A 27,390-nucleotide genomic window follows, 5' to 3' on the forward strand; every position below is an offset into this window, starting at 1 on the left:
TTTACTTTGAGGTATTTAAGCATGATGTATGAGTAAAAATTTCCTCTGTTAAATCAAGTTTAAGGTCCTCAATCCCTAATCTTCTGGAAAACGGTGGTATCTTTTAACAGATTTTGGAAAGGTAACATGATTAAGATTTCAAATTGACCATTCATTCATTCACTCATTCAACAAACATTTATTGAACACCTAAAGTATGTCACGGGTTAAACTAGGCACCAGTGTTACTGTTACTAAAATCATTAGAGTGCCACCTAGAATTCAATGTACTGTGACACTCAAATAAGAAAATCCATAGTTACCGTACAAGATATTACAGAGTGCTACAGGAAGACACGGTAAGACCTTAATTCACGCTGTGGACAGTAGTATATGGGCGATATCAGTAGGGCTTCCTGTAGAAGGCAATTGAAATGGATATGTAACATGAAGGAAGGGTGAAGTTTTGAGGAAAAGAGAAGATAAATTCACGGTTGCCAGAAAATGAATGGTTAAGGATCAGTCCAGAAAGGAGTTCCATTCATAATCAGTATAAGAAATGCTCACTGGGGCTTCCCTGGTGGCGCAGTGGTTGAGAGTCCGCCTGCCGATGCAGGGGACACGGGTTCGTGTCCCGGTCCGGGAAGATCCCACATGCTGCGCAGAGGCTAGGCCCCGTGACCCATGGACACTGAGCCTGCGTGTCCGGAGCCTGTGCTCCGCAACGGGAGAGGCCACAACAGTGAGAGGCCCGTGTACCGCAAAAAAAAAAAAAAAAAAAAAAACAGAGAAATGCTCACTGGAGTGTAGGAAAAGAAGACAATGGAGAGTGTGGTAGAAGCCAGATCATGCATGGTCCATGTATGTATAGTAAGTGCTATGGTCTAGTCTTTGTGTTCCCCTCCAAATTCATACATTGAAATCTTAATTTCCGTAGCTGATAGTATTAGTAGGTGGGGCCTTTGGGAAATGATTATGGTATTAGTGCTCTTATAAAAGAGACCCCACAGAGCTCCCTAAGCTCTTCTGCCATGTGAGGATACAATGAGAAGTCTGTGATTCAGAAGAGGGCCCTCATCTGACCATACTGGCACCCTATTCTTGAACTTGCAGCCTCCGGAACCGTGAGAAAAAAAAATTCCTGTTGTTTAGGAGCCACCCAAGCTGCAGGATAATCTTACAGCAGCCCAAAAGGACAAAGAGAGTTTGGATGGGAGCTTTTACTCCAAGAAAGATGGGAATCCGTTGAAGGGTTTTACCTGGTAACTTAGAAGAGAGAAAAGTTTCATAACACAGTCAGGTATTTTTATAAGAAAAATTTGCTTCTTTTTCAGAAAGATCACTCTGGAAATACTGTGACTAGATTTTTGGAGAAGTGTGATGGCAGACCCGGATATAGAAAGATGAGTTAGTAGTCCATTAATATAAGTCACACAAGAAAGTGGATATAAAAAGTGTGAATTTGTGGCTGAGAGTTCTTTTCTTTTACTACTTGAAAAATGTTATGTCAATGCTTCTGACTCCATAATTTTAGACAAGAAATATGCTGTCATTGGAACTGGTTTCTCAATAAGTGATGCATCGTTTCTGCCTGTCCACTTTCGAGATTTGTTTTGTCTCTACTTTTCAGAAGTTTAATTACGACGCGTCTTGACAAGGATACCTTTGTGGTTTTCCTCTTTGGATTTGCTCAGATTCTTGAATGTGTACTTATGTCTTCTAAAAAATTGGGAACGTTTTAGTCATTATTTCTTTGAATACTTTGTCAGTCCTACGTGCTCTCTTTTTTCATTCTGGAACTTTGATGATATGAATGTTAGTGCTTTTGTTACTGTTTACAGGTTCTTGAGATCCTGTTCTTTCTCCCATCTCTACCCCTCAGCCTATTTTTCTCTGTACATTTGGTACACTGTATTGATCTCTTCGAAGTTCATGATCCTATGCTTTGTAATCTCCAGTCTACTCTTGAGCAAAGTTTTTTGATTGTTGTATTTTTCAGTTCTACTGTTCTCATTTGTTTTTATTTTTATAACTTCTAGTTCTTTGTTTACATTTTCTATTTTTCCCATTTCCGTCAAGGAACACATAATTGCTAACTGAAGCATTTATGTGACAGCTTATTTAAAATCCCTGTCTGATAATTTCAATAGATGTTTTATCTCAGTGCTGGTGTAGGTTTATTGTCTTTTCTCATTTATTCTGTGATTTCCTGGCTCTTGGTGCCATGAGTATTTTTCAATTGGATTCTAAACATTGTGAGTTATTACATGACTCTGTATCCCACTTAATTTTATTATTACTTTTTAGAAGGAAGTCATCCTATTGGAGGTGCAGTATGAGGACTGGGGGGTTACGTACAGATTTCCATTGGGCCCTACTGTCAATACCCCAGCAAAAGTGGGCACTTACATTCTCTCACTGCAGACAGATCAAGTAGAAGTTCAGCTATCCTATTGGCCCTTCTGACACCTTCCCCCCAAAAGTGGGAACATTAATATCATTGTGTTGCCTTTTAGTAGGAGTGGAAGTTCATCTCCCCAGTAGATTTCTTGACACCAGGGGAGGGGAGAAGTGAAGTGTTTGCTGTCCTTCCTCCCACTTCATTCCTTCTTGTTGATGCCGGGTGTGGGTAGAGGGTCAGCTACCTGCTGGCCCCACTGACACCAGGGTAAGAGGAAGAGAACTGCCAACTAGCCCTGCTTGTGCCATCTCATTCTGTCTTACTGCCTCAGGACGGTTATGAGGATTCAGCACCCCATTGGGTCTCACTGGCACCATGTGTTGGGGGTTAGTGGGGTGCCTACTCCCTCCAACCTGTAACATCCTATTCTTATTGATGTCAGGGAGAGACGGAGGCTAGGTCCCACCATTGGACCCCACGACTGTGTGAGGGCAGCCCAGTGTTAACTAGCCTGTCAGGCACCACCTTTGAAAGTCTCTTTGCTAATGCAAAGGGGTGGAGGCTCAGCTCACCACTGCACCATACTGAAACAGCCCTGGTGGCGAATCAGAGCGCTGCCTCTTCTGGAGGGCAGGAGTGGGGTGGTGTGGAAGATCAAATCCTAGCTTGGCCCAACTGAAACCACAGGACATAGGGGACGGGTGCAATATTCCACTGGCACTTGGCTCGAGTAGTGTGTATATTATTGCCCAAATGCTTTTCTCTCTTTGGCAACCCCTTTCCTCACACCTTGGCTAGGGGGAACGGGGGTTTTGTGTTTTCTTTTTTGAAGCTTTTTCGTCTGTTGTTCTGTTGGTGGTTATTGATTGGGGGTTCCTGTATACCCTCTCCAGGATGTATGGGAAGCAACAGGAAACACAGGGGACTCATCACCATGTTATTCCTCAAGTCCCAAAGTCCCTAGTTAAGTCTGCCTTCTCATTTCCACCTTTCAGTGTCTTCCTATGTTTGTCTGTTGTTATGTTCAGGGTTTTAGTTTTAAGTGGAAGAACCTGGGAGAAATGGGCTACTTCATCTTCTTGGAAGCAGAGGTCTGGAGGCCTATGGATGTTACAAAGTGCTGCTGACTGTAAATTAAAATTTGATGATATACACCTTGCCCTTTCAGAATTATTCTGCTAGATGATGTGGCTTCCCAAAGTAGCTACAATTTGATTTCCATACTTCTAAAAGTCAAGTGTTTTGCTGGAGTTGAAATTTAAAGATAAGCAAGAGATGAGGCTAAGATGGTCTATGTGGTAACAGATTAAAGTTGGAAACATCAATATACATTCATGTTTAGCTTAATATTGCTTCATATTACCTTAATACACATGGTTATGTAGAGAGATACTTATAGATGTGTGCATATACATGGGTAATGTACACACATGTTATCTCTTTGCTCTGTCAGCTGAGAAGATCTAGAAACAATGACATCCGGGCAGCAATCAGCACACCCCACACCCAGATCCTGCTGTCTAATACTGTGCTCCACTAAAAAGACCTGGTTATCCTTGAAGAAGTAGCTGATTCTAGGACTGGGGCAGTAAATATACAAGATTTATATACAAGACCATCTTATAGTGTCAGAAAGTAAGGAAGTTCCAAAAAAATATATAGGATGGGGATACCTCAGAGTGGCACACGAGCCACTGAACTGAAAAGAGTTCACAAGGGTCAGGACTAGAGCAATTTGAGGAACAAAGTAACTAACGTAGAATTAGATTATAACCCAAAGTATAAAATAAAAATCCATGAGTTCTTCTGATATAAATAAATGATTGGATATGTAAATAAATGCGGGAGAATAGATAAATCTCCAGTGCAAAAGAATTCCAAATAGTTTATGTAGTACTCCATCTTAAGCATAACTCTCCATTCCTTAGTTGTGGGCTGAGCATATTGACTTCCTTCCAAAAAGTACAATATGGAGAAGGGAAAACAGTAATTTTACAATGGAGAAACCTGAAAAACACTACCTCAGCCTGGTGATCAAGGTCGACCTCAGCATTCATAATGCATATTGATACTTTGTACACTTGATGTGATCTGACAAAATAACCCTTCTACTCTTGTGGTCTTCCTCCCCAAAACACATAATCCCAATATTATCATGAAAAATGCATCAAACAAATTCTAGTAGTGGGCATCCTACGCAAACCTAACTACTCAAAATTGCCAAGGTCATGCAAGGAAAATCTGAGAAGCTATCAAACCCAAGAGGAGCCTAAGGAAACATGGCAACTAAATATAATGTGATGTTTTGGATGAAATCCTGGAATAGAAAAAGGACATTAGGTAAAAACTAAGGAACTGGACTAATGTATGGACTATAGTAAACAATAATGTATCAATATTTGTTCACTGATTGTAACAATGGAACATACTAATATAAATTGATCATCAGAGAGGGAAATGGGTATAGTGTATATGGAAACACTTTATACTATCTTCTCAATTTTTCTGTAAAATTAAAACACTTCTAAAAAATAAAGTCTATAAAAACGTTGTGTTTTCTTGTTTTATGATTATGTGCCTGTATTTCCTAATAAATATGCAAATTTGCTTTGCCTTCCTTGATACTGATATTAAAGAAAATACTAAGTAACTCTGAAAGAATTTCTAACTCCAATTTAACAAGCAATAATTCTTGGTATTAACTTTTTAGGAGAACCCACTGAATAAATCAAAGCAAATTGTCTTTAAAGGCTGAATTTCTTTTCAGTGTTTCATCTTTTATATGATTAATGCATACCACAAGCATGGTTCTGTTTCAAAGGGCAGAAAACATTGATTGTAGGCCATGTCTAAACTACAGTGAAATATTAATGGATGATGCTATAACAACTTTAATGTATTTTATGTTTTCAAAATGATGAATTGTTATTTCAGTCAATAAAGTATTCACTTGTATACATTTCTTACCCACCTTTCCCCAGAACACCCACAAGGAAATGATACTATCATCTGATATTAGGTTCATCAATTTAAATGGGAGTTTTTGGTAGCTGTGGTTGCCAACGGTACTGGAACGTGTGATACTTTTACAAATCCTCTCCATGGCAAAATCTGATCTTCACAAGATAAATCACAGTAGGTGCCTAAAGCCAAATGACAGAGAGTTTTGTAGCTAGATTACCAAGCATTTTACTTAGAGGCACAATAGAATGTAGAAAAGGCCATTTCCCCTTCTGTCTTTTTCTGCTCAAAGGTCACTCACCATCTCAGAAGTTTTCCATAAATTTAGACTATATAATGTCACTTAATGTGAATGTAGCTCAACATTCTGTTTTAGTACAGCTAATCTCACATTATTTTATTGGTCCTAAATATGTAAATCATCAGCAAATTTCTGTACTTAAGTTTTTTTTTTTTGATGTGGACCACTTTTTAAAGTCTTTATTGAATTTGTTACAATACTGCTTCTGTTTTATGTTCTGGTTTTTTGGCTGCGAGGCATGTGGGACCATAGCTCCCCGACTAGGGATTGAACCCACACCCCCTGCATTGGAAGGTGAAGTCTTAACCATTGGACCGCCAGGGAAGTCCCTGTACTTAACTTCTAAAAATAATTAAAATAAGCTATTCAACACATTTTTCCTAAAAAAAAAAAAAAAAAAAGCAATTCTTCTTAGGCTGGCCCTGGGCACATACATGACTTTGCCATTTTTTCCATGGATTATTTTCTTATCTGTTCTACTGTGTCACATTTGTTCTACCTTCTCAAAAAGAAGCATTTAAAAATTCATCTACGCGTTCAAGCATTCATACATTTATTAAATAAATCTACTGAACACCTACATACGGCACAGAAAAAGAGGCAGAAAACTAATCTGGGTTGCACAGAAAGTAATGAACTCAGTTAAAATTTTTGGTGAAAACAGGTGTTACTCAATCTACTGGAAATTACATTTCATTATGGGGACTCACAGACTCAAGGAAAACCAAGACCGAAATAATAATAAAGTAATAAAAGCACTAGCCATTTACTGAGTGCCTGCTCTTACCTGACTCTGAAACTCTAAAATCATTACGGATGTTTTGAGGATTGTCTGATATAATTATAATTTCTATTTTACAGATGAAAACAACAAGGTTCAGAGACATTAGGTTACTTGACTGAAGTAAAGTGGCCCAGAAACTACAGAACTGGAAATTGAATCTTAGATTTCATAATGCCATATCTGTGCTTTTAATCACCAAGTGTGTGTGTGTGTGTGTGTGTGTGTGTGTGTGTGAGAGAGAGAGAGAGAGAGAGAGAGACAGAGACAGAGACAGAGACAGAGACAGAGAGACAGAGAGAGACAGAGAGAGACAGAGAGAGACAGAGAGAGAATGTGTTTAATAGAGAACTTCCGAGAAATGGCAAGAAAACTGCCAGGTATCCATAAAACAATAAATTAGGAGCTTCTTACTATACAAGTAATTGTTAATCATATGGCTGAACTAAGGATCTCTCACTTTTGAACTAAGAAATCAAAGCTTCCAGAAGTTGAGTCTAAATTTTACACTTACATAAGATACTTCATACAGAATGCTAAAGTATACTAACTAAAGAGCTCTGAAAATACTGGAAGCATTCATACTAGTATGATTTCATAATGTGGATAATAGAGGATTTAAGAAATTGGCAGATGCAACTGCAGACTCATTTGTTATCATTTCTGTGAAGGGCAAGATAAATCAATAAAATGAGAAAAATGGAAAAAGAACGGCTAGCAATTTTAGGTAGTTTGCTTCATCTCCATACCAGGAAAGACTAAGCAAAAAAAAAAAAATTCTCGAAAATTTATTTTGAAAGCACCTACAATTGTATATGGTCTTTTTATACCAAATAACTTGGAATTATGAACTGTCAAATAAGTCTAATCTTCTCTGATGATAAAATTGCTGACTTTATTTGAAACTATGAAATGAAAAATGAGGTAAGAGTCAGAAATTCTTAAGAAAAGGAGTAGACAAAACAAAATTATAAGAGTTATGTTAAAAAATATTTTGAAACAAACATAAAATCCCCATTACTGGTACAGAGCTTTTAAAACTTTATTTTGGTTTTAAGTTTTAATAAATATTGATATGTTTACATAATTACTGTCACAAGGAAGACACAATTTTAGGTCAGCTTTCTTCATTCTTTCTTTAGTAAGCATTATTTTATTTTGCTCCATCATCGTGTAATTATAATATAGTAACTGTGTCACTTTCTACTAAGTGGATATAATTTCCTAAACTGTTTTCCTATTGTTAACAATTAAAGGTGTTTCCAATTTTTTGTTATTACAAATGACATGACAATGAGCATCTTTATATAATAATTTTCTGGATTATAAATTATTTATCGGCATAAGCTTCCAGAATTAGAGTTAACGTGTAAAAAGCTATTAACATTTTTATCTTGCTAGACATTGCCAAATTACTTGTCAAAAGACGGAACCAAATTATATTGCAAAAATCTCTGCCAACAGAAAACATTATACACAATTTTTGATTTTGCTAAATTAATAAGTTGGAAACCTATGTTCCATTTCTTTGAATTCTTTGATAACAGAGTGCTGCTGGAGGCTGGGAGGGCAGCCATGTCCATGAAGGCTCCCCAGAGTTGGAGCGGGGAAGTGGAAAAAGGTAAACAAAACTACTAATTGTATTTTCCCTCGATTGTTATCTCTCATTCTTTTCTGCCTCTGTGTAACTTATATCCAGGTAGCCGGAGAAAACTCATGTGGCAGGGCAAATTGGTATTCCAATAAATTAATAATCACCAACTCCAAATGGATTTTCGAGACTGGAAATATTGCTCTGACTTACAGTAAGTTCTTTCTAATTCTCCTTAAGGACTATTTTCTTAGAAGCTTTCCCTACCCTCCTCAAATTTTCCTCCATCCTCTCTACTTCCTTCACTCTGAGCTGGTGAGGCGCTTCCTAACTCATTAGGAACACAGAAGTCAGTAAATAGTCCACTGCCAAATCCGTTAATTCATTAGCATTTGCATTGATCTTTGTATTCCCTTTCACTACAGGAGTTCAAGTTCAAAGGCCACGTGCACTACAGACAGCATTTCATTTTCTCTCATCTTCTCAACTACTTCACAGCACTGCATTTTCTACAACCCATTCTACTCCTTATGCATGATTCTTGCCAAAATTCAACCTCACTCTAGACTAGTAACTCCAACTTAAAATGTTGAAAACTGTACGTGTAACACGAAAGCCTCCCTCCTCCTCTAATCCCTGCATATCTTCTTTAGCCAATTCATGTCTGAACTTTTCAAAATTGTTATCATCATGTATTGTTTCCATTTCCTCACGTCCCACTTACTCTATAATTTACATCCACCTGACTTCTCTCACCGTAATCTCTCTGCCCACTGTCCTGAAATTTTACTTATGAAGGTCACCAGGGGTCTCCATATCAGTATAGCCAATGAATAGTTTTTGTCCTATTTCTAGGCTCTTTCCTTCTTTAAAAAAGAAAAAGAAATACAAAAACCATGTTTTTTCCTCTATGCTTTCACACTCTCATCATCTTCTGTCCTGGTATATTTTACTGGCTTTCTGTGTTTAATCTGATTTCTAATATTCTATGAGTTTCCTTTATCTTCAGTGGAATAAACCACTATATGAAGGATTATTCTCAACAGTTAGTTCTCATAATAACAGTACTAGTAGCAGCAGTCAATACTTCTATAATGCTTATCATGTGCCAGACACTATTCTGAGACACTGTTTAAATACATATAGACACACACACACACACACACACATATGTAAAGTTCTCCTCCTCATAGGCGTATGAAATAAGCCGATTATTATACCCATGTTACAAATGAGAAAACTGAGGCAATGAGAGGCCAAGGTCACATGGTCAGTACTTGGTGAAGCCCCGCCTGAGTTAACGCTGGAACTTTAGAGTAGACAAGTTAAATAATGTCTCACAGATTGGCCTTAAAAGTGAGCAACATTTAATCAATGACTTGTGAAAGTATCAGAAAAAAAGGGAACATTTTAAATTGAATGGGATCTACTAAGTCACGTATCAGTAACTAAGAATGACTCTTATTGAATGAAATTATTTTTCATTATTCTTTTGAAAGAAGAATATTCTTGTGTTAGTGTTTCACAGTTTTTTTTTATTCACGTATTTATTCTTTATTAGACACACATTTCCTACACACCTATGTGCCAGTGTGTGCTGCAAGCCTTGGAAGATTCAGTGGTGAGCAAAAAATTACAAAGTCCCTGCTCTTAAGCAAATGTCCAGTGGTGGAGGAAGACAGAGTAAACATGTAAATAAATATTGTACGGTGACAGAAATACGACTGGACAAAGGGATGGAGAGGCACTGAGGAGGCAGGTCTCTTTGGTCAAGATAGCAGTGGTGGCGTTTGAACCGAGACCTTAACGATAAGAGGGAAATTGGTCTGGGTACATGGATTAGCCAATCTAAAGCTGGGAGAGCAAGAAGTAGAGCTTGTTGCATCTGAGGGACTGAAAAAGACAACTGTGCCTCGAACCCCATGAAGGTCAGGGAAAGATGTAGTAAGTGACCAGAGCACATGGTCTCTGTGAGCCTGGCTAAGTAGTTGAAAATTTAATCTCTTTACAATAGATAGCCTTTAGAGGTTAGAAGCAGTGCAATAATAGTGTCTGATTTGTGCTTTTTAAAAGACTACTTTGACTGTTGAGCGTCCTACAAAAGCAAAATACTTGTGTCTCTATGAAGCGCAGATAGTAAATTTTAAAAAGCCCAATGAGCTCATAAGCAGTTGGTTTACTAACTGTAATCATTTATCTTAACTAGACTTCATTAATATAAGCTTGGTGACCTTGGGGTCCTGGGACATATTAGATCTGGGCAACCCAACTATTTTCAAATAGTGTGATTTGAAAAATTCTTGAAATTGTTGGGGTTCAGGAAGATTATTTTATTGCTGGGGCTGGATGGGAAGTTTAGAATAAGAAAAGAAAGTATGATGGCTGGCTTCCATCTATTCTCCCTTTCTCTGGGAGAAATGATGGTGGGGTGACTACTTTGCTGTTGACCCAATGCTTAAATTTCAGAGCTGGTTCAATCCAGTAAATATGTGCTGAACAACTATTATATGTTAGGCACCTAGCTGGAACTGGGAATATAAAGAGAATAATTAATAATAAAAGCAGGTACTACTAACAAGAGACAGGCACTGTGCTAATGCTTAACATGCACCATCTCAAGTTACATTAATTTACACACTAACCATATGAGGTAGATGCATTTATTATACCATTTTCCGGGTGAGAAATCTAATCCCTTTAAGGGGCTTAAGTTACTTCTCCAAGGTTACACAGCTAGTTAGGGGCATAGGCAGTATTTGGACTCAGGTCTGGTATCAGCACCAATTCTCTTAGCCATTATGCTCTCTAAGGACCTTACTTGAGAAGTTCAGGATTATACATATAGGGGTACAACCAACCCTAAGACCATCTGGCAAAACTGGCTGCTTGAGAAGTCCTGGATTTATGTAAGATGCTCTTGGAATGCAGAAGATCGTGAAGGAGGGTCCCCAAAACACACTCTCTATACTAAGGGGCGACAGAAGAGAGAAAGAATTAGCCTACAGCAGCATGATATTGAGGACCAAGAAACAGTGTTTCTCTCTTTTGTGAACAGTTATTAAATTATTTCTACTTCAGAATATCAGAAAGGAATCACAGGACTATGGACAGTTTGCTGAGCCACCCTATCTATCTTAGCGTGAATCCTGGCAGGTGTAGAGCTCATAGTATGACCCTGGCACCTAAGTGTAGTTAAGTAAGCTTTCATTTTTCTTCAGCCTTAAAGCAAAGCAGCTTTCTGATAGGTATAATTTAGGAAAGTCTTCCAAGAAAATAGTTAAAGTCCACTTTAAATATCTCAGAGAAAAGCAATTTTGCAAAAGATCAATCAACAAAAGCAAGGCCAAACACACCAATTATTTCGTGAGACTTGTATTGTTATGTCATTGCTCATGTTGTTTCTTTATGCATTTAACTGGAAGAAGGCTTTTAATGTTCAACAATTCTCAAAGAGATAAAGACCCACACTGATGTGTCAGAAAGAGCTTTGCCCTGGAATTAGATCAGTTTAGGTTTGGCTGCTTACTAGAATTAGGTAACATTCTTAATCTTTCTGAGCCTGTTTCCTATCTGCAAATAGGGATAACACTATCTATTACAGAGGGATGTGGTTAAATTAAATGACACATGTCAGTGAAATATATCCTTCCAGACTGAGAACATACCTAGTAAATGTTAAGTGATCTGCAAATATTCTGCTTTCTTGAAATGGATGAAACCTGTTATCATGATTTTAACCAATGGTCTAAATATCAAGACAATATTTAGTTAAAAGTTATATTTGTTCTTTCACTGTCCATCTGCATTTTAACATATTCTAACATATTCTCCTTGATAAATTGTGTCAATATTAGTAACATTTGTCATTTCAGCTATTACTGTTCATATGTTTAAAATATTTCAATGTGGTATAAGCCATTACGCAAAGGGATGCCTAGCTGGCTTTGTCAAAGATTTATTTTAAGTAAAAATGAAAGACTCATTTTCACCAAGTTTTATTGAACAGTGTATTCATTAACTGTATGAACTTTCTGGCCAACCCAATACAGGAGCCAAGACATGGAAACAACCTCAGTGTTTTTTTGTGGATGAATGGATGAAGAAAATGGGATGCATACAACCTACTATTATTCAGCCGTGATAAAGAAGGAAATCTGCCTATTTGTGACCACATGGGTGGATTTGGGGGGCATTATGCTAAATGAAATGTCAGACAGAGAAAGATAAATACTTTATGATCTCATATGTGAAATCTAAAATACTGAACTCATGATAGAATGGAATGACGGTTGCCAGAGCTGGGGGTTGGAGGTGAGGAAAATGAGGGAAGACGATCAAAAGGTAGAAACTTCTAGTTATAAGACAAGGGAGTAATGGTGATGTAATGTACAGCTCGGTCACTACAGTTAACAATACCGTATTTTATGTTTGAAAGTTGCTAAGAGAGTACATCTTGAAAGTTCTCATCACAAAGATAACATTTGTAATTATGTGAATTAAGGTTAACTAAACTTATCGTGGTAATCATTTCACACACTATATATATACCAATCATCACATTGTACACCTTGGACAGATACAATATTATATATCAATTAAGTTAAATTTCCGTCTGGCCTGTCATTTTCCAAAGGCCACTCAAGGTCAGGGGACAGAACGCCTCCTCTCCAAGTGTCCTGCCAGCCCACCCACTCAAGATCAGAGGGACAAAATGCCTAACTAAAACAAAACAAAACAGAAACACAAAAAAACTGGAGAGAGGGAGGAAAGGGTGCCCTGAAAAAAAAAAAAAAACTAAGCACGTTGATACCGCTAAGAATAAACTACCAAGAAAAAGAAACCCTACATGTCAGATCCTAAAGTACAGAAGGGCAAGCCCGCCGACATTCCAGGCCCGGGGGGACCGGGGTCCCCAGCCCTGCAGAGCCAACCGCAGACCGGCTCGGGCGCCCCGCAGAAGCGCGGGGTCCCCGCGGCCGAGTCGACGCCCCCGGCCGGCGCCGGCTCCCCTCTGCCCACTCTGCGCGCGGGGGCTGGAAACTGCCGCGGAGAACCACGGCGGGGCGGGAAGGGGGGCTCCAAAGACGGTCTGGCGACTCGAGTCGCTCCGTTTCTCGGTGGGCTCAGCGCGCGCCGTGGGGGAAGAGGGGCGGGGGTCCGGGAGGAGGGGACGGGCGGCACTTACGTAGACCGGCAGCGGCCACGGGTAGACGGCGGGCTCGGTCCCCAAGAGCGACTCCAGCCTCAGCTCCAGCTTCTCCCCCATGTCTTCGCGCACGGTCCCCGCACCGCGCTAGTCTGGCGCTTGGGGGAGGGGCGCGGCGCCGCCGGCGGGGGCGGGGCAGACGGGCAGGCGGGCGGCTGAAGGGACGGGGCCTGGCCTGGGCCTCAGCTGCCGCCGCCGCGCTGCCGTCCGGGCCCCGGCTCCCTCTTTGTGGTCACAGGCCCGGGGCCCCCAGCGCTGCTGCGAACTCGGGCCGGCGTGAGGCGAGCACAGTGAGCCGGGGGCCGGACGGAAACACTCACGGCCCGCGCGGCCCGCCTCCTGGACTCGCACGCTCCCACGCACGCACGCTCCCACGCACGCACGCACGCACGTCATCGGCTGCCCCTGGCCACACCCACCGGCCCGAAGTGGGGACCCGGCCAAACCTCTCAGGGCCAGTGGTGGCGGGTTCGACTCCTGACCTCGACATACCGTGACACACACACACACACACACACACACACACACACACACACACACACACACACACACACACACACACACACACACACACACACACACACACACACACACACACACACACACACACACACACACACACACACACACACACACAGTAATAAGACTATAATTCCTATTAAATATGACAGCTGGAATCCCGGCTTCTGTTCACAAAAATGCCGTGTATTTAGCCTATGCTAGGCACCAGACCGCGGACGCTCAGTACTGGCAAAAAAGGAAATGCCCTGCCCTCATAGCACTGCCATTTTAATTGGAATAGTAGTGACAATGGTCAAGGGAGAAAATAAAGTGTCATCATCGCCACGGGGATGGTTAATCTCATGTGCGCACTGCGTGGGGCCCCGGCAACCACAAACATTATTCCAGATGTGGCCAGGAAGGTATTTTTCAGAAGAGATTAACATGGAAATTGGTCCACTTTGCGTAAAGGAGATTGTCAATGCCGCGGCGTGGGTGGGCCTCGTCCATCAGTTGAAGGACTGGAGAGAAAAATGAGGTGCCCTAGAAAGAGGGAAGTGTTCCTCCAATGGACTTGGCACATCAGCTCTTCCCTGTGTCTCCAGCCCAGAGTCCTGCCCTGACTTGCCTGCCTCACGGTCACAAGAGTCAACTCCTTAAAACGAAACTATATATGTAAAAATATTGAATATATACAAGCCTATTAATTTGTATATGTGTGTATAGATATGATATATATATGTATACACATATGTTTATATGTGCATGCGTTTGTAGTAATATGTGTAAGTACTATATACAGTATACATACAAACCTATATACTTGTGTATATATTGTATACATGTATGTGTATATATACAGTATACATATAATAAAGGTGAACATGCTGTATGTATACACACACCCATATATTGATATATGGGTGTGTATATGTACAGTATATGTACACTGTATGTATGTATGTATACAGTGTATATTGATATATAGGTGTGTATATATTTTGTATACCTGTATGTGTATAGGTATTATATGTATAAATGTATGTACTATATATATATACACACTTGCGTGTGTATTTATATGTGTATGTACATGCACATATTTACATATAGGTGTGTGTGTATACATTGTATATATGTATGTGTATGTATCCTATATATGATATGTGTATGTATATATACGACGAATTTATAGATGCAGTACATATATATTTTTATTCTACATGCTTTTATATGTAGGTGTATATGTGTCTATATGTATGTACGTGTATGTATTGCATATATTATATGTGTGTGTATGTATACTGTATATATACACACCTAAATATCTTTGTATGTGTGTATATATGTATGATATAGACGTACCTAGGTGTGTATATTGCATATCTTATACGAATGTGTACATACTGTATATATATACAAACTATGCATTTCATATGTGTGTATGTATAGTGTATATGTATGTGTCTATTGTATATATTATGTGTATATGTGTGTAGACATACTGTATATATACAAACTGCATTTTATATATATGTGTGTATATATGTATTTGCGTATTGCATATACTATATGTGTGTATGTCTGTATGCATACTGCATATATACACAGCTGTATATTTTTGTATGCGTGTACATGTGTACGTGTGTGTGTATATACACACACACCCTATGGATTCTGTTTGTCTGGAGAACCCTCACTGATACGGACACTTATGACAATTGAGCACCTGCTCTTTGCCAGCCAGGGAGCCAAACGCTTGTCCTTTCTGTGTCTCCCTTAAGTGTCACAAGTCCCGGGAGGGAAGGTGATGCCGCTCCTACCAGTTGAGGTGCCTCAGGGTCAGAGAGGTGCACAGGGCGGGGGGCGGGGGGGGGGGCTGGAGCCTGGTGGAGCCCAGGTGGAGTTCTAGCAGCAGTACAGCCTAGCAGTCCCACTTCCCCGGGTGCCTCTCACAAAGACGCCGAGGGAGAGACGGGGTCTGAAGGAGGGGATGAGGAGGCTTCCGTGGCTCTGCAAGCCCAGACCAAGGCTGACTCGTCAAGGGTGTTAGAGGTCAGGACTCTGGTTACCTTGGGGATGGGGTTACACAGAGCCATTCCCATTCTGAAAAAGTATCCATTCTGCTCTTGTTTGTATGTTTACCCCCCTCCCCCAAATCTTTTAAAAACAGATTATCTTGGTTGCTGGGAGCACACAAGGGGAAGTTGTGTGTGAGGGGGTGTGATCCAGGGGACAGGGAGGATAAGCCCCCCACTCGTAGGGCCAGGAGTGGCTCAGCTTTGTGAGCTAAGGATGGCCCGCGAGGTCCCAGAGAGAAGGGTCCCTGCTCCGTCCCTGCTCCGTGCACCCCATTCCCAGCCTGAGAAGTCCAGAGCCCCCCCCCCCCCCACACACACACACCAGGGAGGAGAGCCACTCACCCTGGCTCCCAGGCTCCGGCTCCAAGGCTCCCGGCACTAGCAGCTATTTTCAGCTTTCATGCCCTAGGACACGGCCAGAGCTAGTGTCTCCGGAAACTCTGTCTCTCGCCCGCCCGCCATCCCTCCCTCCCTCCTCCGCCTCTTCCCCTCCCGCTCCAGCTCTCCTGCCCTCCACCCTGCATTTCTACACAGGATGGCTCACAGACAGCTGCTCCCCGTGCCCACCCGCCACCATTCGATGGATGTCAAAGCAAGCCCTGGGGACTTCCCTGGAGGTCCAGCGATTAAGACTCTGAGCTTCCACTGCAAGGGGTGCGGGTTCGATCCCTGGTCAGGGAAATAAGATCCCACATGCCGCCCGGCACGGCCAAAGAAATAAATGAATAAAAAATAAAGTTATAGTGATGAAACAGCCCTAGTGGTGCAAGGATGGGACGTATAGCTCTATGGTAGAGAATAAAGGTCCAGAAACAGATAGATGAGAACTTGATATGACAGAAAGTGGGGAAATTAAGGAGTTTTCAATAAATGGCATTAGGACAATTGCATATCCATGTGGGAAAAAGTAAATTGTGTAAATAAAACAAAACTTGGTAGAACTGAATTGGTAGCTTTACAAGTTGGCCTTCCTCTCTAGCTACATTTTTTCCTTATTAATTCATATAAATTACTCATTTATACTTCAAAATTGAAAATATGTTTCCACACTCTATATAAGATATATCTGGTAACTAGTTTTCTATTTAGAGAACTGAAAATATTCCATAAAGTTTAAGAAAAAACTCAACCTAATGTTTTATTCTAATATTTACACATAGCCAGTAAATGTAGCTTTTATAAAGGCATGCAATTATAATTCAATTATTATTCTCTTCAGTAAGATTTTCCTGAGCAAAGTATTTAAAACATTTTATGAAAATACATTACAGTTTTAGTTACTTTCTTCACATGAACACTTTGAAAATATACTTAGTTCCAGGCTTCTTAAAGCATTTTGATACAATACCTCTCCTTTCTTCAGTACATTACATAGCATCAGATTCACAAAGTATACACAAACAGTACTTTTAGAAAATATAACCAGTAGTTATTATAGAATATGAAATCAAATATTTTAATTTGCAATATTTGCTTATAAGTTTGGTATTTTTTCCCAACATGGACTTAATGAGAAATCTAGAACTGTATTCTAATTCTACTCATTCAAAATATTTTAGCATTTTCATTTCATGTATTTCCTCCTCCAAAGCAGTGAGTCCAAGCTAAAATGAACTATAATGGATTTTATGTATTTGATTCTTGTACTAAATACTAATAAGTGGAATTCATTAGTTGCAATGCTTGTACAGTCTTCAGGAAATAGACAAAATATACATATGTATTAAGATTAGGTTTTTTAGAGAGAATGATGTTTGTGGATGACATCTGTATTCATCAGAGTTCTCCAGAGAAACAGGATATATTGATATATAAGAGGAGATTTATTATGGGAATTGGCTCATGTAATTTGGGAGGTTGAGATATCTGACTACATGGGGTTTGCAAGTTGGAGATCTAGGAAAGTCGGTGGTATAATTCAGTCAAAGTCAAAAGGGATGAAAACCAGGAGTTCTGATGTCCAAGGGCAGAAAAATGGATGTTGCATCTTAAGAGAGTGAGAATTGCCCCTTCTCTGCCTTTTAGTTCTATTTGGGCCCTCAATGGATTGGATGATGTCCCCATCCACCACCACATTGGTAAGGCAGATTTTCCTTATTCAATCTACTGATTTAAATTTTTATTCCTTCATGAGACTTCTTCATAGACACACCCAGAAATAATGTTTTACCAGCTATCTGGGCATCCCTTAGACCATTCAAGTTGATACATTAAATTAACCATCACAGTACCTCATAACATGTGTGTACCACAGTATATTACACAAAGTTGGTGTAACTGGCAATCACTGGAACAATAATTTCCTTCTTATATCCACTGTTTTTAAACTGATAATTGATCATTACTTATATGCAAGCATTATGATAAAGTCAAGAGACACAGGTACAGATATTTTGAAAGACATGGCTCCATAAAACAAAGGCACCACAGGGTAAAGATCTTGGCACAGAAAACAGACATTTGACATGTTTTGTTAAGAGGAAAATCATTCTTATGTGTGTGACATCAGTGTAGCATGAGGATTTTAAATTCTAACACATTTTAAAATTATTTTTGAGGAAAATATTTCTAAAATGAGTACATCTTTCCTTTTTTCTTTTTTCATTATTTTCAAAGTCATACACATCCATGTAAAATATCTAGAAAATACAGATCAATGAATTCTATAAATTTTATTAAAATGTTATTATAATAATTTGATAAACACAAATAAATAATGTATAACATTATACTTCTGAACCTGTCATTTATGGTCTATGATGTGAATCCAATCTGGCTTTAACTTTAATCACACGTTGACCTCCAATTATGGATATTCTGTACTCAATATTGTTGATATATGTGATTTTTCATCCAACCTTGAGAGTGTCAGATAGGAAAATTCCAATGCAGCTATGTAAAGATGACAAATTGATATGTGTGCACAACTATTTCTCTCATGCTTCATTAGTCCTAGGATGAGGTGAGCACAGTAATTGTGTCCCATACTGCCCTTCTTGCACTACATCTATAGATTTACTTTGGAGATTCAAGAATCTCCACGTATGTGTTTATGTATTTAGGATTGTTTATTAAAGAAAAAGAAGAGACTTCTTCTCTACCAATGTATATTATTTTGTTTGGGATGATGAATTCCTGAAAGGGGTCCTTAACTTTTACTTAAAATAAATGTCTTCATAAGGCTTGTGATATAGCTCAGTATTTCACAAAGTGCATTCCTCAGACCACTAATTATCTTTGATATTAATAAATATTAAAGGGACTCCATATAGTCAGGATGTGCAAAACAGAGTATTGTCTGCAGAACTCTTCATGGTTTTGGATATGATTCATTAATTTTGTCTTGTGAATCCGAGGGAGAGCTACATTTAAGATTTAATTTATTAATTTATACAGGTAAATTATGCAAATTGCATGTGAGAGTTAAAATGTTGAAAAAAAAGCACCAAAACTCTTGTGAAATCCTGACACCAGTAGATTGTACAGAGGTTCTTCAATTTTCTCTCATAATAGTAACCTGTTTTGTCTGCATGATATCAGTTATATATTGTTTAATGTTGAATATAAAAACACATATGTGAGACAATGTATTCAAAGTAAATTTCCAAAAACAGAATTAATAGGGAAAGCGTATGTGTTCCAAAAGTACTGTACCGATTTAAATTCCCAACGCAAATATTTGGAAGAGCCTGAACCAAAACTAGGCTTTGTCTTGTTTTAAGTTTTGTTAATCTCATCAGAGAAAAATATATTTTCTTATTTTATGTCTTTAATAATATCTGAGAATTAAGTTCTTTGAATAGAATAGAATGTTTCTTTCAATTCAGGGTGTTTTTTTTTAATTCACTATTCTTGTCTCTGCCGGTGTTTCTTTGAATGTGTCCACAGTCAGATGCAAAGCAAACAGACTTCCCTATATTTTTGTACTTTTTTAGTTTTTTTCTTTTTTTTAATCCATTATCATTTCCATGCATTCCTTAAAGAATAAATATTGTTGACAGGAAGCCACTCTGGGCTTTAAGTTGCTTTTATTATAAATCTGTTACATTTATCTTTAGAGTTAGTAATCAGAATGATATCTCTTTAAACATATTCAAATGTTTTGTTCTATCTTTCTATTTAAAAAAATATTATTGACAGAGAATAATATTCTTAACACTGAAAGTTGTCAAAATGCTGTCACTGTTAATAATTTTTGTTTAGAGACTTATAAGTGCTCACATTGTGTATCATGCATTTTGTGTCTGCATTACGGACATGGACATTTTCCCTCTTTTATGTGAATCTACTTACTCCTAGATAATTAATTCTATATTTTTATTCTCATGGTAAACTGTAATCATGTTCTAAATTCATGTTAGATGTCTCCACTACAAAGGGCTTTCTGACTTTTATCCAATACCAATAATTAGCCTCTTTTTTCTTAATATTACTGTTGCACCTTCCATAATTATTCTGCATGGCAAATAACACACTGTTTGCTTATCCATTTATCTGTCTGACTCTCCAATTATATAGAGAGCTCCCAGAGGAGAGGAGCTATATTTTAATCATTATTGAATTGAAAATTGCATTTAAAATACAAAATACATTAAAAATGTTATAATAAAAATGTAAAACTAATAAAAATTAGAAAATTCTTGAGAATTTTAAAATGTGCTAAAATTTAATTGGGTGAATTAATTCTATTTTGATAAAATTTGATACTTTTATGTTTTGATAATATATTATGTTTTACAAAGGTGAAATTTGTACAAAGAAAATTTGCAGATGTTAAAGTCAGTATAAGAATATTAAAGTTGGACTTCCCTCGTGGCACAGTGGTTAAGAATCTGCCTGCCAATGCAGGGGACATGGGTTCGATCCCTGGTCTGGGAAGATCTCATATACCTTGGAGCAACTAAACCCATGTGCCACAACTACTGAGCCTGTGCTCTACAGCCCATGAGCCACAACTACTGAGCCCATGTGCCACAACTACTGAAGCCCGTGCACCTAGAGCCTGTGCTCTGCAACAAGAGAAGCCACCACAGTGAGAAGCCCACACACTGCAATGAAGAGTAGCCCTGCTCACTGCAACTACAGAAAGCTGCATGCAGCAACGGAGACCCAATGCAGCCAAAAATAAATAAATAAATAAATAGTTAAAAATAAAAATTTTAAAAAAAGAAAATTAAAGTTGATCCATTGTCTTAAAAGCACAGGTAAATATGATATTTGATGAGTCTTGACTTCTTTCTAAATCATCATTTAAATGTTTAAAAAGTGACATTTCCAGGTAATGGAACTACCTAGAAAAAAATAATATTTTAGCTTTAAATATTATACTATATTCTATAAAATGAAACATTTTAATGAAAAATAAAGAATTCTATTTTAGGTTTTTCAAGTGTCACATGATTTTTGATAGTTACTGATAGATTCCAATCCAAATTCCTACTGATTTTAGAAATAGAAGATTTTTTAAATGGGGCAAATTTCTATTGATACTGGAAAGTAGTAGATAAAGCATGTTAACCATGAATTCAGGGAGCTTAGATTCAATTTTCAGATTAAACAAGTATGAGAATGGAAATTTAGAAATGTACATGATACACTAGTTGTTTAATCTCTTCTTCCATAAATGGAAATAAATGAAAGTACTCAACACAAATTAGTTATTTGATTATTAAATGTCTGAATCTCTTAAGTGATCATACAAATAAAGATACCAAAACAATGGTTAATTTTGATAATGATAGAGATATTAGTGTTGCCTAGTGAAAAGTAATTAGAATTATTCAGATGACAGCAATATTAATACATGAATATTTGAAGTAGGAAATTTTGGAGATAATCAGTCCATGGAGTAGATTCATCAGAATTTTACTAGCACCCCTGTGAGGACTGATGATGGATGTAATATCATATTTCCTTCTTCTCAGCACTTACACTTGGTTGGACTGCTAAAATAGGAAAACAGAAGAAGATCTGTCCATCCCCTAGTGACTCTTATTAATACCAAAAAAAAAAGCAGGTCATGATGGCAGAGTAGAAGGATGTAGAGCTCACCTCCCCCTATTAACACGTCAAAAATACAATACATGTAGGGCAACTCTCACTGAAAATAAACTGGAGAATGGCAGAAAGAATCTCTACAACCAAGGCTGTAGAGAAAGATCTACATGGAGTCAGGTAGGAAAAGAGAAGCAATCACGTCAGGACTTGTGCCCCTAGGATAGGACACAGAAGGGGTGCAGTGTATCACAAGCTTGGAGAACTTTTCTGAGGAGTGAGGGATTCCAACCACATGTGTACCCCAGCCCTAGGGTCTGACTCCAGAAAGATGAGTCCCCTTAGCTGGTTTAAAGCCAGTGGGACTTATAGGAAGGCTGTAAGAAACCAAGACTTCATTTGTGAAGAACATGCAAATGCTTACTTACTGCTTATTCCCAGCAACAAGGTAGATGAAACAGACTGAAACTGTCTGGAGGTCTCACTGATGTGCCAGGATCATCCCAGCATGTGCTCTACCCATGCTGAGTGCCAGCTCTGCCTCCTTTAGCTCCAGCACTAGGGCAAATGCTGCCATTATGGAGGAGTGCCCACTTGGGGGCACAGAGCCTCCTTGGACATGGCACTGCATCTGAAAGGGCAAGGGCAGCCATTGGTGACACTCGCAGAGATGGTGGATTGGGAGCTATCTGGAGCTCTGAATGGTGAGCTGGAACTAGCCCAGTATGTGCCTGGGCTTGCACCAGGCACCCACTCCAGCCCCTCTTGCTTCAGTGCTGCTTCTGGGGCAAAGGTGCTGTTGCCAGGGAGAGCACACACTTTGAGGGAATGGAGCCAGCTTGGACCTGACCCTCAGGGCTTCTGCTCCAGCAACTTGGGACCTGCACCCATCCCTGATAGGTGGCTGATGGCCACTAAGTATAGAAGAAACCCAGGCTCACATCTGGCTCTGGGTCTAGCCCATTCATCTCCAGCTCTACCTCCCACCCACCCATGATAAAAACTCTCATCAAAGTTGCTATAGAGGAAACATATCTCAACAGAATAAAGGCCATTTATGACAAACCCACAGCTAATATCATACTCAATGGGGAAAAGCTGAAAGTGTTTTTCTAAAATCAGGAGTAAGACAAGGATGCCCACTCTTGGCACTTCTACTTAATATAGTATTGGAAGTCCTATCCACAGCAATCAAAAAAGAAAAAGAAATAAAAAGCATCCATATTAGAAGGAAAGAAGTAAAACTCACTAATTGCAGATGACATGATACTGTATATAGAAAACCATAAAGTCTCTACTCAAAAACTATTAGAAGTAATAAATGAATTCAGTAAAGTTACAGAATACAAGATTAATACATAAGAATCTTTTGCTTTTCCATACATTAATAATGAACAATCAGGAGGATACAGAAAGAAAACAATCTCATTTAAAATCACATCAAAAAAATAAAATACATGGGAATAAACTTAACCAGGAGAGAAAAGACCTATACCCTGTAAACTAATAAACACTGATAAAGGAAATGACAGATGATGTAAAGAAATGGAAAGAGATGCCTTGTTCATGGACTGCATGAATTAATATTGTTAAAATGTCCATATTACCCAACACAATCTACAGATTTAACGCTATCCCTATCAAAATACCCATGACATTTTTCACCAAACTAGACCAAATAATCCTAAAACTTATATGGAACCACAAAAGACCCCAAATCACCAAACGAATTTTGAGAAAAATGTACAAAGCTCAAGTGGCCATGCTCCCTGGCTTCAGACTATATTACAAAGCTACAGTAATCAAAACAGCATGGTACTAGCACAAAAATAGGCAAGTAAATCAATGGAACAGAATAGAGAGCCAAGAAATAAACCCACGCACTTCTGGTCAGTTAATTTATGACAAAGGAGGCAAAAATATACAATGGGGAAAGACAGTCTCTTCAATACGTGGTGCTGGGAAAACCAGACAGCTACATAGAAAAGAAAGAAATTAGAATATTTTTTCACACCATGTATAAAAATAAACTCAAAATGGATTAAAATCGTAAATCTAAGACCAGACACCATAAAACTCCTAGAAGAAAACATAGGCAGAACACTTTTTTTTTTTTTTTTTTTTTTTTTTTTTTTGCGGTACGCGGGCCTCTCACCGTTGTGGCCTCTCCCATTGCAGAGCACAGGCTCCGGACGCGCAGGCCCAGCGGCCACGGCTCACGGGCCCAGCCGCTCCGCGGCACGCGGGATCCTCCCAGACCGGGGCACGAACCCGCGCCCCCCGCATCGGCAGGCGGACTCCCAACCACTGCGCCACCAGGGAAGCCCAAGGCAGAACACTTTTGACATAAATTGTAGCAATATGTTTCTGAATCTGTCTTCCGGACCAAAGGAAACTAAAGTAAAAATAATCAATTGGGAACTAATTAAACTTAAAAGCATAGGAAAACATCAACAAAACAAAAAGACAAACTACTGAATAGGAGAAAGTATTTGCAAATAATATGACTGATAACGAGTTAATATCAAAAATATATAAATACTACATACAAGTCAATAACAACAACAACAAAAAAGTCAACTAAGAAATGGGCCAAATAGATATTTTTCCAAAGACTACATACAGATGGCAGCAGGTACATGAAAAGATGCTCAACATTGCTAATCAGCAGAGAAATGCAATTGTAAACCACAAGATATGACCTCACACCTGTCAGAATGGCTATCATCAAAAAGTCTAGAAATAGCAAATATTGGTGAGGATGTGGAGAAAAGGGTACCCTTGTACCCTTTTGGTGGGCATGTAAATTGGAACAGTCACTATGAAAACAGTTTGGAGTTTCCTCGAAACAATAACAATAGAACTACCATGTGACCCAGCAATTCCACTCCTAGGCATATATCCAAAGATAACAAAAACACTAATTTGAAAAGTTACATTCACCCTAATGTTCACAGCAGCATTATTTACAATAGCCAAGATATGGAAGCAACTTAAGTGTCCATTAACAGATGACTGGATAAATAAGAAGTGATAGATAGACACACACACACACACACACACACACACACACACACACAAAATGGAATAATAGCCATAAATAAATTTCGCTGTTTGCAACAACATGGATGGACTTGGAGGGTATTATGCTTAGTGAATTAAGACAGCAGAGAAAGACAAATGCTGTTATCACTTGTATGTAGAATCTACAAAATGAAACCAATGAATGAGTATAAACAAACAAATAAATTTACAGGTATAGAGAATAAATTAGTGGTTACCAGTGGGCAGAGGAAAGGTTGGAGGGGACAAGATAGGGTAGGAGATTAAGAAGTACAAACTATTAAGTATAAAATAAATAAGATACAAGAATATATACATATATATATATATTTTTTTTTTTTTTTTTTTGCGGTACGCAGGCCTCTCATTGTTGTGGCCTCTCCCGTTGCGGAGCACAGGCTCCGGACGCGCAGGCTCCGGACGCGCAGGCTCAGCGGCCGTGGCTCACGGGCCCAGCTGCTCTGCGGCATGTGGGATCTTCCCGGACCGGAGCACGAACCCGTGTCCCCTGCATCGGCAGGCGGACTCTCAACCACTGCGCCACCAGGGAAGCCCCACGAGAATATATTTTATAGCACAGGGAAAATAGCCAATATTTTATGATAACATTAAAAGGAGTATAATCTATAAAAATATTGGATCATTGCGCTGTACATCTAAAGCTAATATAATAAAGTATATCAACTATATTTCAATAAAAAAGGTGTGTTTATGTTATATAGTAGTTAGATTTTTTAGCAGTTAGTTCAAATACATCAGAAATACATCTACATGTGGAACAACTCCTACAGAACACCTACTGAATGCTGGCAGAAGACCTCAGACCTCCCAAAAGGCAAGAAACTCCCCACGTACCTGAGTAGGGCAAAAGAAAAAAAAAAGAGAGAGAGAGACAAAAGAATAGGGATGGGACCTGCACCAGTGGGAGGGAGCTGTGAAGGAGGAAACGTTTCCACACACTAGGAAGCCCCTTCACTGGTGGAGACGGGGGGGGGGTCGTGGGGGGGGAACTTTGGAACCATGGAGGAGAGCAGAGCAACAGGGGTGAGGAGGGCAAAGCAGAGAGATTCCCACACAGAGGATCGGTGCCAACTAGCACTCACCAGCCCGAGTAGCTTGTCTGCTCACCCGCCGGGACAGGCGAGGGCTGGGAGCTGAGGCTTGGGCTTCGGAGGTCAGATCCCAAGGAAAGGACTGGGGTTGGCTGCGTGAACACAGCCTGAAGGAGGCTAGTGCCACACAGCTAGCTGGGACGGAGTCCGGGAAAAAGTCTGGACCTGCCAAAGAGGCAAGAGACCACTGTTTCAGGATGCATAAGGAGACGGGATTCAGAGCACCGCCTAAACGAGCTCCAGAGACAGGCATGAGATGCGCTTATCAGCGCAGACACTAGAGAGGTGCATGAAATGCTAAGGCTGCTGCTGCAGCCACTAAGAAGTCTGTCTGCAAGTACAGGTCACTATCCACACCTTCCCTCCCGGGAGACTGTGCAGCCCGCCACTGCCAGGGGCCCATGATCTAGGGACAACTACCCTGGGAGAACAAACGGTGCACCTCAGGCTGTTGCAACGTTATGCCGGCCTCTGCCGCTGCAGGCTCGCCCTGCATTCCGTACCCCTGCCTCCCCCTGGCCTGAGTGAGCCAGAGCCCCTAATCAGCTGCTGCTTTAACCCCATCCCGTCTAAGTGAAGAACAGACGCCCTCAGGCAACCTAAACGCAGAGGCAGGGCCAAATGCAAAGCTGAACCCCAGGAGCTGTGAGAACAAAGAAGAGAAAGGGAAATCTCTCCCAGCAACCTCAGGAGCAGTAGATTAAATCTCCACAGTCAACTTGATGTACCCAGCATCTCTGGAATACCTGAATAGACAAGGAATCATCCCAAGATAGGATGTGGACTTTGGAAGAACTGTAGACCTGGGGTTTGCTTTCTGCATCTAATATGTTTCTAGTTTTATGTTTATCTCAGTTTAGTATTTAGAGTTTATTATCATTGGGATATTTGTTTATTGATTCGGTTGCTCTCTTCTTTTTATATAGATATATATTTTTTATCTTTTTCTCTTTTTGTGATGGTGCATGTGTATGCTTCTTTCTGTGATTTTGTCTGTACAGCTTTGCTTTTACCATTTATCCTGGACTTCTGCCTGTCCGTTTCTTTTCTTTTCCTTTTTCTTTTTTTTATAGTATAGTTTTTAGCGATTATTATCATTGGTGATATGTGTTTTCATTTGGTTGCTCTCTGCTTTCTTCTTTTTCTTTATTTTCCTTTTTTAATTACTTTTTAATTATTTTAATTTTTATTTTAATAACTTTATTTCCTTCTTTCCTTCCTTCCTTCCATCATTCCATCCTTCCTTTTCTCTCTTTCTTTCTTTCCTTCTTTCCTCCTTTCCTCCTTTCTTTCTTTCTTTCTTTCCTTTTTTCTTTCCTTCTTTCTTTCCTTCTTTCCTTCTCTCTTTCTCTCTCTTTCTCCCTTATTTTCTGAGCTGTGTGGCTTACAGGGTCTTTGCGCTATGGCCAGGTATCAGGC

This window comes from Grampus griseus, assembly GCF_964374135.1.
Source record: "Grampus griseus genome assembly, chromosome: 6".
NCBI classification, from domain to species: domain Eukaryota; kingdom Metazoa; phylum Chordata; class Mammalia; order Artiodactyla; family Delphinidae; genus Grampus; species Grampus griseus.